Below are 17355 nucleotides of genomic sequence, written 5' to 3'. Positions count from 1 at the left end.
GACTGACTTCGCTGTGGGTTTGCTCTGTTGTGGCCCATTACCTGTCTGCATGTCAATAGTCAGCATTGTCTTTCCATTGGAAGGACAACACTACTTCTTCAAGATGCATGGAAATCCACTACTTCCATGTCCATTTTCGTTTACTGCTCAGACTTTGAGAAAAAGAAACCACTGCAATTTTACTGTGATGGATGATCAGGACTGTCTTTATGGACTGTGAAAAAATTTTAGCTTTTGACCAATATTGTATAAATAAGTGTGTGCATTTGATTTCTTTGTTAAGGTAATTATAAATTTTTTTTAACAAATACGTATCGGCCAGTGCCCATAACAACTTGTAAAATTTTTTGTGGGGAGCATGGGGGCTATGTAAATAGGCTGTTTAGGTTTTTATGATGGTAACGTCACGTGGCGCTCTGTATGAGGGTCACTGACTGTGCTGTGTGCGGTCTGTGGCTGGTTTGCATTGTTGGAATTTGCTATTGTATTGTTGGGCAGTTCGATGTGGACAGCGCGTAGCGTTGCACAGATGGACGTGAGCCGCCAGCAGTGGTGGATGTGGGGAGAGTGATGGCGGAGTTTTGAGAGCGGATGATCTGGACGTGTTGCCATCAGAGACAGTAATTTTTAAGACTGGATGTCATGAACTGATATATATATAAATTTTATGACTTTTCAACACTATTAAGGGAAATACATCGTTTGTTCTCTATCGAAATCTTTCATTTGCTAACTAAGCCTATCAGTAGTTAGTGCCTTCAGTAGTTAGAATCTTTTATTTAGCTGGCAGTATTGGCGCTCGCTGTATTGCAGTAGTTCGAGTAACGAAGATTTTTGAGAGGTAAGTGATTCATGAAAGGTATGGTTATTGTTAGTCAGGTCCATTCTTTTGTAGGGATTATTGAAAGTAAGATTGCGTTGTGCTAAAAATATTGTGTGCCAGTTTATTGATGATCTGAATAAGTAAAGTGAGAAATGTCTGTGCACGTTCAGTTTTGCTCATCTGTTTGAAAATCAAATAACGTAAGGGGTTTATCAGCACAGTAATTCATTAATTTTTCTAAGGGGGCTTTACAGTGGTTCTACGTCCTAGGGGACTGATGACCTCCGATGTTCTGTCCCATAGTGCTCAGAGCCATTTGAACCATCTTGATGGTCACAAAGTGCATCAAGTCAAGTAAGTCTACTACCTAGGAAGCAAAATAACCAATGACCGACGGGGCAAGGAGGACATCAAAAGCAGACTAGCACTAGCAGAAATGGCTTTCCTGGCCAAGAGAAGTCTGCTCGTATCAAGCATAGGCCTTAATTCGAAGAAGAAATGTTTGAGAATGTACGTTTGGAGCACAGCATTGTATGGTAGTGAAACATGGAATGTAGGAAAACAGGAAAAGAAGAAAATCGAAACATTTGAGATGTGGTGCTACAGAGGACTGTTGAAAATTAGGTGGACTGATGAGGTAAGGAACGAGGAGGCTCTGCGCAGAATCGAAGAGGAAAGAAATGGTGGAAAACACCGATAATGAGAAGGGGCAGGATGATAGGACGTGTGTTAAGACATCAGGAAGTGCCTTTCATGGTACCATAGGGAGTTGCAGAGGTCAAAAGTTGTAGAGTAAGACAGATACTGGAATACATGCAGGAAATATTGAGGATGTAGGTTGCAAGTGGTACTCTGAAATGAAGAGGTTGGCACTGGAGAGGAATTCGTGGTGGGCCGCATCAAACCCGTCAGAAGACTGATGACAAACAAAGCGGGAAAAACGGTGTTCGTGTTGTCGTAGTTGAGCTGGAGGACCTAAAGTTGAATGACTACATGTTTTATGACTACATGTATTATTTATTTTAAATACTAGGAAAAGCAGATATCTTGCTCAGATTCCCTGGTAGAATCTTAAGAAATTGTGATTCATCTACACTTGTTCGATGATACTCAAGTATTTCTTATCAATCTTAGGTCCTTACAAAGTACTATTGATAGATGAGTTAGAGACCCAACGAAGAGTGGAGGGTTTCGACACGAGATGTTTACTGGGCGCAAGGCCGTTACGATGACGGTCAACAATGTCCAGTGGCCGAGTGTGTTGTGCTTCACGGAGCTTACTGTGGAAGTTTCGACTATGTACAATCCATGAAAATTCATAAATTTCCTGCCATATGTGTCTCGTGAAATGACGACGAAGAGAAAACCATTCAGATCAGAGTGTATACGGAGATTTGTTGACTGTAATTCCTTCCACACAACATTCGTGATAGCCGCGCTGGGTAGCCGCGCAGCCTGAGGCGCCTTGTCACGGTCCGAGTCCTCCCTCGGGAATGGGTGTGCGTTTTAGTTCTTCGCGTGGTAAGTTAGATTAAGTAGTGTGTAAGCTTAGGGACCGATGACCTCAACAGTTTGGTCCCATAGGCTCTTACCACAAGTTTCCAGAATACCATTCGTGTGTTTAATCGAAGAAGGAGGAAAAGAGAGTGGTAGTAGAAGCAGCCTCCGCCATACACCGTAAGACGGCTTGTGGAGTATACATTTAGATACAGATGTAAATGTACAGGTAGAAAATGCGTGGTGGAATATTATTATTTGTATTAACGTTGTGTGTCACCAAAAGATATCCTAATACTGTTGTGAGTGCAAGCTGCATATCGATCAGTAGGAAAAAATTATCAGTTTATATTACTGGTGGTATGGTGCTAAAAGAATGAAGTATTTACTATAAGTTTAAAACTTTATCAGAGTCTAATGTTTCGAGGCCGTTTGGTTTGATTTCATAAGCGCAGCTTGAATCTGACTTCGGAGCTTATTTACTGAACAAGTTTCTCAGTTGGGCTTACGCGACTTAGTTGACCCCACTCGCGACCTTCTCATGTGAGAAAATTCTTCAGTGCCTACTACGAATCGAATCCGGGGGTTTCTAATCAGTAGCAAGCGACACTAAGCTCGGGCGCTAACGGCAGCTGGGGGTAAGACGTCGCGTGGCGTCAAAACACGCACCGAGATTTTAGACAAAGAGTCATCGATTCAGAAGTCGACCACCAGGTGGCACGTTTGTCTTAGTGCAACTTATTGTTCCATGAAAGTTCGTCCCAGCTGGTCGCTCCAGAAGTGAGAAAATGAAGTACGTCTGCTTTTTACTACTTACATGTAACTCTTCTAATGTTTTACTTGAAAATTATATAATGTAGGGTTTGAAAAGAAGAATCAACGACTCACTCGTTCACGCTACAACATTTAAGCTTCACTTTCACGAAAAAATAATTGTTCCAGTTAGTCTCCGAAATAAAAAATTGTCGCAATTCTCAGAAAATGTCGCATTTGTCATAAATTGTCGCATTTGTCGGAAGATGTATTAGTCAGAAAATGGCGAAATGAGGCAAATCCATGCAGACGTTTTGGGGTAAATCCCCGATGTTCCAATAATGCGACGAAAATTTTTCAGTAATAGCCCCCGCAAAAGATGATCAACCGAGAATGAGTGAGATTATCTCACCTCAAGGTATAATCCCGCCGTCTGAAACAGAGATTTAGGGGAAATGTTCTGGCAGATCATTGAAATCTGTGTTTCTAAGGTCGACATCCAATAAACAACGAGTGGAAGAATAATGCATGGGAAACGGAGAGCTTGTACCAAGGAAGAAGGATGTACAAAAGAAGGAAAAGAACGTGCTACAGAAACAAAACAACGTAATCTATATTTCATTAAAGGAAGAAAACAGGTCAAACAACCAGTTGATTTTCCTTTAGGGTCAGATCAGACTTTCCACGTCATGACAATAGCTGACACATAAACGTGGAATTACTATTTCGCGAAGAACTATACGAAGAAGAAGAAGTTGAAGAACAAGGAGAGCCTGTGACTTCAAGGAAGTATGACTTTGCTGTAGTAAAAGTTATCAATGCTTAGCTCAAATGGGGCAAACACCCACACAGCGGGGTTTTACGCCAATTTTTGTGGTAAAACCCTACACTTTTTGTGCTAATGAGTAAATTTCTCTAAAGTTAATAGTCAAACAGAGCTGAAATTTTGATGGGTTGTAGGTAACAACCCGACCTATGACTTCAATTTCAAATTACAGCAAAATGTACCCCTAATTGTCCTCGATGTTGGAAAAACTGAAAATTGTGGGGCTTTGCCTTCACCTACCCTATATGGGCTCTACGAGACCATTATTTCGTATTAAAAGGGGTGTTGATATAGTTTAAGATTCGTAGCACACTGAAACTGGGAACATACTGCAAAGTGAGCTTGTGTGTGAAACATCAGGGAACAGCTAGGTTTTGCTGTACATTCAAAATTAAAACTCAGGACCAACTGTAGGCACCCATTTGTCATTCACTAGACTGTTCAATACCAGAAAACTGAGCGTTGTTTGTTGGGCAACAGATAAGTTTCACGCTAAGAATGTATTGAGGGAAACTAAAGCATTACAAGATTTCTAAGGTTACTCTAGATGGGACTACAATGATCCCTAGCACAAGTATGAGTTACTTTGCTAGGGATTTCTCACATACTGAACGAGGAACAACAACACTATCATTTCAAGTAAATCAGCGTATCACGACATGTCTATGTCGGAAATGAGACTGTATCAGGGCTGGAGACTTTTATATTGCTTATCGTACATTTCAGATATGCGAAGTGTATAACAGAGATCATGGTTCATCTTACTATATGTCTTATAACACTACTGTCCGCTACTGCTGTACCATAACCTTAGAGTTGGAGGCACTTCGTACAATGAAATTATTTTTATTCAAGCAATTATGGTATAGAGCAACAGAGCAGTGTTACCCTCTGAGAGGAGTTTCGTTACGTTGACCGTGTTGTACCTAACGGGGGCGCCTCATCGGAAGAGAAAGTCCAAATTACGTAAATATTTAAACAGTAACCAACAATGTTTTACCTATTTACACTGTTCAAAGAATAAAGAAACCGGTCGCTAGCCAAACTAGGCAAGAGAATGAGTAACATTCTTATTCAAGAACTGAAAATAAGCGCACACTCCGCTGCAGAGTGAAAATCTCATTCTGGAAACATCCCCCAAGCTGTGGCTAAGCCATGTCTCCACATTATTCTTTCTTTCAGGAGTGCTAGTTCTGCAAGGTTCGCAGGAGAGCTTCTGTAAAGTTTGGAAGGTAGGAGACGAGAGACTGGCAGAAGTAAAGCTGTGAGGACGGGGCGTGAGTCGTGCTTGGGTAGCTCAGTTGGTAGAGCACTTGTCCACGAAAGGCAAAGGTCCCGAGTTCGAGTCTCGGTCCGGCACACAGTTTTAATCTGCCAGGAAGTTTCAAGTATGAGTAACTTTAATGGACAAACACAACCTATACTTTGCCACACGCGAGTGCAATGAACTCTGGCACCTGAATACAGTATGTTCACGTTAAGATTGGAGCTACCAGATCAGAACAAACTATTAGCATAAATATAACAGATAACAAAAAACACTATTACCTTGAGGACTTAGTCAAACTGGATGGTCTCAATAACGTTACTATTAATATTCAATGCAGGATCGTAAACTGGGCATAGGCTCAATATTACTTTTCAAACATATTCCTTTCTGATATCAAATATGGATATGGTTCACAGCAAAATTAGTTATTATGCATAGATTAAGTCTCTCAATACTAAACACCTTTCTACTTAGAATGAAAATTAAATGGAGTTCACTAACAGATTACTTGTCACTGAATTTTCAATAAAAAAAGTTACTGTTTTCATAGATACTGGTCTTTCAATTAATTGTTATTTATCATGAACATAAAGGATAAACTGTGGATCCTATTACGCTATTAATATGCACTTTCAATACACAAGAGGAACCCAATATTGTACAGAATTTAACTTGAATAGCAAGAGTAATTAAAACTTTCTGTAATTAAGTAACTTGGTGCATTTGAACTACTTTCAATGAAGGGAGGCCCTTAACCTTGACCACTGTAGCAGAGCAAACTAAACACACTTTCAATACATTAGAGAAACAAGTACTTAACAAGCATGTACATATAACTCTCAACAGTTGCAGTTCTGAACTTGTAGTTTAGTGAAACTCAAATTTGAGATATTTGTAAGATCCTTTCAAAAACCAATATTAAATTTAGCACACTCTGTTGCCATATTAATTTTAATATGCTTTCAATAAATGACACTAGGTAATCACTTCAGTTCAAACGGAGAGGAACCTGAGAGATGTTGAAGGAAAAAATAAAGGTAGGTACATAAATTCATTTATAAATTATCTTATATTTGAGTACACTATAACATCCTATGAGCTGATCCTTCACTGTACATAACTGTAGTGTTCCATTACAGTGATTGCGCAATGTGGTGGCGATTGCATGTTGGTAGGTGGATTTGCAGGTAGAATTGCTGGACTGTGTCATTTCTTGGTGGCGATGATAGATACCAATTTCAGAATAGTTCCAGCTCTTTATCCATCCATCCGAGGCACTGGAAAGCGTCAGGAAAAGCCAGCACAATACGCAACTTTTACATGAGTAGTTGACAGTTTGGTCGCTCGTCCCCGACTGACTCTTGGTACCACCTTTCTATCCATGCGCACCACATTTTGCGCGCGCAACACAGTTTCGTTCCCGAGGGGAACCACAACACCTTTTACATATGAAATAACTAAGAACCCTAAGTGAAGGTCAGTAGTTTACATAACAGTAACCAAACATATTCAATAAAACAGAACATTTGCACATATTGACATTCATACTAAAAATTATTCACCCAAATTCCAAATATATATACAATAAGCTTTGTCTCCCACCAAATGAGACAAAGAATTTAAATGATAGATACACTACATTGCATAGAATCAAACAACGGCATCAAAGTTTTTGCAAAGGAAAGAGCGAACACTTTTGTGCTACTATTCAATCAAACACGTTTACAGAAGCTCAACGATGTAACATTAAATAAAACAAAAGGCAAAATAAATCAGTAGAGCATTAGAGCTATGGTGTTACAGTCTACAATGCCGTTGGTTCTTAGGACAAGGAATCGTCGTAAAGTAAATGAATCAGAGTCTTTGTCCGTGCACCGAATTGTGCCAAGATTAAAGTTGTTGGTGATGTGACACATTACTATAGAAACTGAAATAAAGTACCTGTCTTTTCCGTGAGAAAATAAAAACAAAAAATATTTCACGACAGCAAAAAAGAAACCTATTGGGTCATGGTAAATGACCCATCCCAAGTCATCCAGATACTGATTCACCAACAGACACTGACATCTCAGAGGGAGGAACCATGGCAAACGGGGGAGCTGTGCTCCCATCTTTGACTATATTTATTTGCTGCCAGTTGCTACGATATATATTTTCAATATGCTAGTTTACTATGTGCGGCGTTCTAGGTACTTTGCGTTGGCCACTGGGCGTTATAGCACCACGCTACTAGTATTACTTAGCATCGCTCACACTATTGCTCCCGAACAGTTCCTCGTAGAACCAAAATAAAATTCTTGGTACTAAAATAAGCTTTGTTGACTAAAAAATCTTGCATATTAATTTTTTCAATAACGAAATAAAAGGCAACTTCAAACGAATTCGGAGTACTTGACCCGTACATCCAAAAATAAAAGAACGGTGGACCGAATGTATCGCACGTGTAATATGTGACCCTCGGAAATACGGACTAATAAAATTATTCGAAACATTTGGCAGCGTATTCAAGTGCATAATTAAAATAAATATTGAAAACGAATAAATAACACGATACGCATAAAATACTTTTCATTATACACCGCTGTTAATTTTAAACGTGGTACCGGCAAATAAATGCTCTTTTATCCAGCTAATAAATGTCAGCCGCAATCGTCCCGAAACTGGAGACGCCCGATGCCATCGCTACTTTCTGCACCACTGAATCTTCTAAACAAACCGGCTGAAGCTTTCGTTAAGAGAGGCAGAAATTATAAAGATGTACAGGAAATTCTGAGACAATAATACACTACTGGCCATTAAAATTGCGACACTTTACGAAGTTGAGACGATGTTATAAGCATTGCCCGATTAATGGAATCCTACACACTGTTTGGTGCCGGACTGCAAAGAGAGATGAAATTTTCTTGAAGTAAATTTTATTTTAAACATCACTTCCTCCGAAGCAAACGACTTCTACGTGACCCCATCTTGACCCAGTAACATGAACAATCACGACTGCGCCAGGCATAGAATTATCGGGATTGGACCGTGGATCAAAGGAAACATGTCGCCTGATAGGTTGAAACGCATACCTCGCTGTACCATAACTGCCTTTGTCAGAAGGCCAGAACTGTGCTATAGTGGTTTTGAGGAGCATGATAATAAACACACGTTGATGTTTTCGCCTTGTTTGAACCCAATGGCACACATCTGGGACGCCATCGAGCACTAGCTCTGCACCCAGACAGTACCGACCTTAATTTACGGCAATTGTGTGACCTGTATGTGGAGATGTGGTGCTACATGCCTTCGGCAACGTATCAAGGCCTTTGGTACGCAAAACTGATTCCTAAAGGTGGACCGCTTATTAGCGAGGTGGCTTATCATGGTATTCCCTTTTATACAACTGTCACGAACAATTAATCCACCAATCTGGCTAAAGATTAACGTAACTGCGTGGACGATTTGTGGAAATTAGTAACTTGGTCCATGCATCACGAACATAGTACACTGGAATGACGTTGAACGAGCTACTTTGGAACGAAGACATTAACTACTTTCTATTTAGTTATGATTGCGCACTGACAAGATGAACTTCCACGATCCAAGAAAGTACGAGTAGTTTCATAACGGAAGTCTATGTGTAATCCTTTTTCAGTAGGTATAAGTTCAAAGTTGCAAAATATAAAGTGTTCTATGAGAATAGATCATTTTGAAATTTAAATTTTCTACCTGTAAGACACTTTGTCATTAGATACGTGATAAGAGCTTTATGTGGGAGCATTAATAACCCCTTTCTCACTAATTTCAGTTGGACTAAAAAATCATAAGTTAGTTATTTTCTTCTAGCAAATTAATTAAAGACATCATAATACCTTCTCTATGTAACGTACTATCTAGAAAAAAATTCATGAGAAAGAAGATATAATGCAATACTGTAGTAAAAATGACACTCTCTTTCTTGGTTTCGTTAGGCGAAGATAATAACAGAAATCCGAGTCCGTTCTCCCAGCAGTGACAGTCATGCTACATTTGGAAAGATCTGTTGTGGAGTTTGGCAGGAATATAGAGCAACCAATGGCGTAGGTCCCTGAGACGTGTATAAGTGAATTTAAAACCAGAAAATGACAATGGCAGAGAGAAATCTACCGCTTGCAAAACTTTCCTCCCTTTCCTTGAACTGACTTCAGTCTGGAGCAATACACAAAACATCTTAGTAGCTCCCATCAAGAAGACACATTACGAAACTTTTACAGAAATCATAGTCAGGAAACTTGAATTTAGCACCAATCATGTCGCTTCAAACATAATACCTATGTAACCACAGCGACAGCTCTGTATGTAACAACATGTCATTCGCGTTTATTTAATGTTAAGTATCTTGGCGCTTTCGATCAGTAGACCATAAATAGACAACATATAAGTGTACGGAGCGGGAGCTTCCAGGTAACACTGAGTGATATGAGTCGTACGCTGAACTGAGGTCTCAGACCTCAAACGTTTTGTGATGTTTGTCTGCTGACCGAAAGCGCTAACAAAATTAGCATCAAACACATGCGATTGATATTTTTTGGTAAATTAACACAATTTCATACATTTATTCGGTGTCACGTTGTTGCCACCGATGCTCGCATATTAATGCGCAAAGACAAAGACAGTTATGGAACCGGACCTTTGAAAAAAAAAGTTTAGTTGTTCCGAGCAGACATTCTGAGACTCAAGTGGAAGATGTTTCCTACAGCCAGATGTGATAGCTGTGGACGCTTAACCTGCCTTTTTCATGTGTTACCTACTTAGCAGCATAACCTACAATAAGTAATACTTCTTACTGTACCTAACACATCAGCATCCAAATTCTTCCAGCGTAGAACTTCTTGACAAATTATAACTGCGCTCCAGCCGGGAACCTTTACATTTCGCGGGCAGGTGCACTCCCGGCTGAGCTACCGGAGCACGACTCATGACCTCCCCACACAAATTTACATCCACCATCGCCTCCTACCTGAATTCCAAATGTCACAGACGTTCTCCTACAAGTTTTATGAGACTAGCATTCACGAAAAAAAAAAAACCGAGCGAGGTGGCGCAGTGGTTAGACACTGGACTCGCATTCGGGAGGACGACGGTTCAATCCCGCGTCCGGCCATGCTGATTTAGGTTTTCCGTGATTTCCCTAAATCGCTCCAGGCAAATGCCGGGATGGTTCCTTTCAAAGGGCACGGCCGACTTCCTTCCCTGTCCTTCCCTAATCCGATGAGACCGATGACCTCGCTGTCTGGTCTCCTTCCCCAAAACAACCAACCAACCAACCGGAAAAAAGCATACTGCAGATAAACCTCTTGCCACGGAGGATTATTTTCAAGACGAATTTTCACTCTGTAATACTGTTTGTAGTTGCAAGTGACAGCCTGCCGAAGTGGCCGTGCTGTTCTAGGCGCTGCAGTTTGGAACCGCGAGACCGCTACGGTCGCAGGTTCGAATCCTGCATCGGGCATGGATGTGTGTGATGTCCTCAGATTAGTTAGGTTTAACTAGTTCTAAGTTCTAGGGGACTGATGAACTCAGAAGTTGGGTCCCATAGTGCTCAAAGCGATTTTTTTGCAAGTGACGCAAGTAACGCAATGCAAAACAGCAACAGACAAAAAAAAGTATTATCCAAATTACTCTTTTATTCTTTATTATTATTATTTTCAAAAAGCACTGACATCCATAGAAAACTCTTCAGTTATATATATACAGGGTGGTCCATTGATCGTGACCGGGACAAATATCTCACGAAATAAGCGTCAAACGAAAAAACTACAAAGAACGAAACTTGTCTAGCTTGAAGGGGGAAACCAGATGGCGCTATGGTTGGCCCGCTAGATGGTGCTGCCATTGGTCAAACGGATATCAACTGCGTTTTTTTTAAATAGAAACCCCCATTTTTATTACATATTCGTGTAGTACTTAAAGAAATATGAATGTTTTAGTTGGACCACTTTTTTCGCTTTGCGATAGATGGCGCTGTAACAGTCACAAACATTTGTCTCACAATTTTAGACGAACAGTTGGTAACAGTAGGTTTTTTAAATTCAAATACAGAATGTAGGTATGTTTGAACATTTTATTTCGGTTGTTCCAATGTGATACATGTATATTTGTGAACCTATCATTTCTGCGAACGCATGCTGTTACAGCGTGATTACCTGTAAATACCACATTAATGCAATAAATGCTCAAAATGATGTCTTTCAACCTCAATGAATTTGGCAATACGTGTCACGACATTCCTCTCAACAGCGATAGTTCGCCTTCCGTAAACTTCGCGCATGCATTGACAATGCTCTGACGCATGCTGTCAGGTGTTGTCGGTGGATCACGATAGCAAATATACAACAACTTTCCCCGCAGAAAGAAATCCGGGGGCGTCAGACCCGGTGAACGTGCGGGCCATGGTATGGTGCTTCGACGACCAATCCACCTGTCATAAAATATGCTATTCAATACCGCTTCAACCACACGCGAGTTATGTGCCGGATATCCATGATGTTGGAAGTACATCGCCATTCTGTCATGCAGTGAAACATCTTGTAGTAACATCGGTAGAGTATTACGTAAGAAATCAGCACACATTGCACCATTTAGATTACCATCGATAAAATGGGGGCCAATTATCCATCCTCCGCCGGCCGGCGCGGCCGAGCGGTTCTAGGCGCTACAGACTGGAACCGCGCAACCGCTACGGTGCAGGTTCGAATCCTGCCTCGGGCATGGATGTGTGTGATGTCCTTAGGTTAGTTAGGTTTAAGTAGTTCTAAGTTCTAGGGGACTGATGACCTCAGAAGTTAAGTCCCATACTGCTCAGAGCCATTTGAACCATTTTTTATACTTCCTCCCATAATGCCGCGCCATACATTAATCCCCCAAGATCGCTGATGTTCCACTTGTCGCATCCATCGTGGATTTTCCGTTGCCCAATAGTGCATATTATGCCGGTTTACGTTACCGCTGTTGGTGAATGACACTTCGTCGGTAAATGGAACGCGTGCAAAAAAACTGTCATCGACGCGTAATTTCTCTTGTGCCCAGTGGCAGAACTGTACACGACGTTCAAAGTCGTCGCCATGCAATTCCTGGTGCATAGAAACATGGTACGGGTGCAATCGATGTCGATGTAGCATTCTCAACACCGACGTTTTTGAGATTCCCTATTCTCGCTCAATTTGTCTTCTACTGATGTGCGGATTAGAGCGACAGCAACTAAAACATCTACTAGGGCATCATCATTTGCTGTAGGTCGTGGTTGACGTTTCACATGTGGCTGAACACTTCCTGTTTCCTTAAATAACATAACTATACGGCGAACGGTCCGGAAACTTGGATGATGTCGTCCAGGATACGGAGAAGCATACATAGCACCCGCCTGTTGGGCATTTTGATAGCAATAGTCATACATCAACACGATATCGACCTTCTCCGCAATTGGTAAACAGTCCATTTTAACACGGGTAGTATATCACGAAGCAAATACCGTCGCTCTGGCGGAATGTTACGTGATACCACGTACTTATACGTTTGTGACTATTACAGCGCCATCTATCACAAAGCGAAAAAAGTGGTCCAACTGAGACATTAATGTTTCTTTACATACTACACGAACATGTATTAAAAATGGGGGTTCCAGTTTCAAAAAACGCAGTTGATATCCGTTTGACCTATGACAGCGCTATCTAGCGGGCCAACCATAGCGCCATCTAGTTTCTTCCTTCAAGCTAGACGTGTTTCGTTCTTTGTTGCTTTTTCGTTTGATGGTTATTTCGTGAGATATTTGGCCCGGTCACTATCAATGGACCACCCTGTATATAGTCCGGGAACACTTTCAGTTATTTATTGCACAGATGCCATACATATTGCATTTTGAAGAGAAACTTTTTTTTAACAATTTTTCGATATGCGAACCGTGAGCGAGCCGTCAGACGTTAATTCGGTAATCGAATTCTTGCCATACTCGTCACAGCATGGCTTCGTCGACTGTGGCAGTCGCTTCCCGTATTCTCTCCCGGAGTTCTGCTATATCACGCGGTAGAGGCGGCACATACACCAGATCTATAATGTGTCCCCACAGAGAAAAATCACACAAAAAGAGATCTGGTGACTGGGAGGCCATTTCATGATGCAGTTGTCCCCTTCTGTAGCACGGCCATGCTTGCGACTAGCGCTGACTATCGGCAGATTACCAAACTACGCTTTGGCGGTATAGGTGAAAAAGACTTTTAGGTTTTCTCTTCAAAATGACATAGTATGATATCTGTACAATTTTTGGTTCTTGTGCAATAAATAATTGAAAGTGTTCTCTGACTTTATGTACACCTATTTCTTTAACCAAGTGTTAACGCCGACGGTAAGATGGGCTGGAAGGGCAAATGGAAAAAATCTAAGAAAAGAGCAAAAATACTCGAAGAACGAACGTTGCCTAAGAAAAGCAGTTTTCCGAGTGAATGCCAACTTCTCGCAAATAACTAATCGATGATGAAATTTGATGTAATATGTGACACGATTCCAGTCCTGCAAACAATTTTTTAGTGACACTGAGTCTTTAAAGCTGTGAGTTTTGACCAATCTGCTCCGAACCACAACTTTTCCTCTTAGCTAGTCAGCTGCTGACTTAATCCACCACTTCATGCTTAGCACTCTTGTATCTTCCCTGATTTCAGAGGACACTATCAGCTATCTATAAATTGGAAACTTCGTAACTTGCGTAACATGAATATCGACCTGCAGAAACATTCTGAAAAACAAGGTGTCTAAAATGCCACGTTTCATTTATTTTTGAATATTTGTTCAGAGCCCATTTAATGCCCTCTATCAACCTGCACCCTTTGTCATTAGGACATAAGACTCCATTACAAACCTTAGACCGGAATGTATAGTCTAAAAGAAACTTAGTTTTACTTCTAGCATTGTGGCTGTGAATTCGTAGTTGCAAAAGATTATGCAAAAGTCATTTTTTTTATTTGAATGCTTAGTCATTGTTTATTCAGCATACGTTGTCTGTACTGCATACATAAATTATTTGACGTTTCATCATTTTATGCACCACAGTAACATATTTTCAAATGCAATTTGATTCTCTGCTGATCGTTCATTGTTTGAAGAATACATGTTCAATTCACGGTTGCGCAAAATAGTCCCGCCGATAATCACGCATTTCACAAAGGCGTTCACTTTTTGTAGTGGCAATTGTATGAATTGCGTTTGATTAATTTTCCTTTTGTGAAATACTCTCTGGATACGAATTACTATCTCAGCGCACATGTGATTGCACTATTTAATTAAATTTTTTTCACTGCATGAAAGTGATGTGGAAGCTATTAAAGCGGTACGCTATTATACGCTTTCATGATCGGATTATATTGTATTCTTTTTGATTCTATGCCAGTTTTTTGGCGCAGTTGACATGTGCACTGTTCTGATAACTGTACGCAGTGGCAAGTGTAAAGTGACTAATGAATGAACGCGTACAAATAGATAGAAACTTCCGAAAATGGCACTTTACATGAATTAAAGCTCTTGAAGGATAAAGTGAATAGAAAGCAGTGATTATTAAAAAAGATATTTCCTCTATTCAAGACCTATTCTACAATAAATAGAGGCTAAATTTCCTGCAACAACTACCACAATAAGCATAGGGGGTAGTCCTACAAATCTGTGTAAATAACAATCGTAAATTATAGAATATCATTTCCTGGGCGATTATGTATTTTTCGCCTTTTCAGTCACAGTCGGCGGTATCAGTCTCAGGAGAAAAGTGGGGGGGGGGGGGTATTCAGCCTGGAGCTGTCACACTTACCTAATCCTGCTATACAGGTCGGTCGGAGCGTACAAGCTGGGCTTGGCGAGAGTTTTCCCCATGAAGTCAGTTAGTGTCCTGCCAGGGAGCAGCGCATGAGCGAAGCGCTACACTATGTGATGAAAAGTATCCGGACACCCCCAAAAGCCTACGTTTTTCACATTAGGTGCAGTGTGCTGCCACCTACTGCAAGACACTCCATATGAGCGAGCTCAGTAGTCATCAGACATCGTGAGGGAGCAGAATGGGGCTCTCCGCGGAACTCACGGACTTCGAACGTGGTCAGGTGATTCGGTGTCACTTGTGCCATACGTCTGTACACGAGATTTCCACACTCCTGAACATTCCTAGGACCACTGTTCATGATGTGATACTGAATTGGTAACGTGAAGGGACACTTACAGCACAAAAGCGTACAGGCTGAGCTCGTCTGTTGACTGACAGAGACCGCCGACAGTTGAAGAGGGTCGTAATGTGTAACAGGCAGGCATCTATCCAGATCATCACACAGGAATTCCAAACTGCATCAGGACCCACTGCAAGTACTATGACAGTTAGGGGGGAGGTGAGAAAACTAGGATTTCATGGTCGAGTGGCTGCTCATAAGCCATACATCACGCCGGTAAATGCCAAACGACGCCTCACTTGGTGTAAGGAGGGTAAAAATTGGACAATTGAACAGCGGAGAAACGTTGTGTGGAATGACGAATCGTTGTACACAATGTGGCGATCCGATGGCAGGGTGTGGGTATGACGATTGCCCGGTGAACGTCATCTGCCAGCGTGTGTAGTGCCAAAAGCAAAATTCGGAGGCAGTGGTTTTATGGTGTGGTCGTGTTTTTCATCGAGGGGGCTTGCACCGTATGTTGTTTTGCGTGGCACTATCACAGCACAGGCCTACATTGATGTTTTAAGCACCTTCTTGATTCCCACTATTGGACGAGGGATGACGATTGCATATTTCAACACGATCGAGCACCTGTTCATAATACACGGCCTATGGCGGAGTGGTTACATGACAATAACATCCCTGTAATGGGCTGCCCTACTCAGAGTTCTGACCTGAATCCTACAGAACACCTTTGGGATGTTTTGGAACGCCGATTTCGTGCCAGGCCTCACCGACCGACATCGATACCTCTCCTCAGTGCAGCACTCCGTGAAGAATGGGCTGCCATTCCCCAAGAAACGTTTCCAGCACCTGACTGAACGTATGCCTGCGAGAGTGGCTCTCTCTGGCTCGGAGCACTATGGGACTTAACATCTGTGGTCATCAGTCCCTTAGAACTTAGAACTACTTAAACCTAACTAACCTAAGGACATCACACACATCCATGCCCGAGGCAGGATTCGAACCTGCGACCGTAGCAGTCGCGCGGTTCCGGACTGCGCGCCTAGAACCGCTAGACCACCTCGGCCGGCTGCGAGAGTGGAAGCTGCTATCAAGGCTAAGGTTGGGCCAAGACTATACTGAATTCCAGCGTTACCGATGGAGGGCACCACGAACTTGTAAGTCATTTTCAGCCTGATGTCCGGATGCTCAGGACCCAGGCCTCCCTTAAACAGGTTGGCCTGGCAGAGAGCAGAGGTCTTCCGTACTTCTGAGTGGTAGTTTGTCGACTCAGGCTTCTGTTTACAGCAGCTTCATAATGAACATGTCCTCCGACGCTGTTGCAATTACTGTGAATGGAATGGAAAAGAAAGTGCTACTTCAGTAAGATAACGCTTTAGTATTTCTATAACTGTTAATAGGTAGTGTAGCGTGGTGGGCCTATAACTCTAAGATTTAGAAAAGTTGTATTAAAACTGCCTCCATTGGGTAGTCAAGAAGACCTCAACCATGCGCAAATAGTTGGTGATAAAATTCAGTGGCGGAAAATACTTTGTGATCTGTAGAGGGAAGCCACAGAATATCTCAGGCACCACCTGTATAATCAACAAACGGAGAACACGCGGAAGAGGTAACTATTAAAGATGTCGACAGCTTTCGCAAATCCATTGACGAAAGTATACTGAAAATTGTACCGAAATTACCTGCAAGTGTTCAGGAGGTTTATGGGGATCTGAATACGTTAAGTATGAATTCTACAGATTGGGGGGATTTTTTTGTTACATATGATATTGACAAGAACGTTGTAATACTCTGTGACGCTGAGAAACTCAAAATACTTAGTCAGTACGACCAATATGTGTTGATGGAACTTTCAAGTATTGCACAAAGTTTTTGTCAACGTTGGGCCCATGGGACTGTTAATGGTCATTCTATTCCAATAGGTTTTACTTTGTTGAACGATAATAAAACTTCACCTTATCAGCATGTCTTTCCAACAACTGTATGTCTGAAATTACCTGTGTCAGCAATGTTTACAGAGCTT

The sequence above is a fragment of the Schistocerca nitens genome, chromosome 5, assembly GCF_023898315.1.
Source record: "Schistocerca nitens isolate TAMUIC-IGC-003100 chromosome 5, iqSchNite1.1, whole genome shotgun sequence".
In the NCBI taxonomy this organism is placed as follows: Eukaryota; Metazoa; Arthropoda; class Insecta; order Orthoptera; family Acrididae; genus Schistocerca; species Schistocerca nitens.
Note: the sequence above shows the minus strand (reverse complement) of the source record.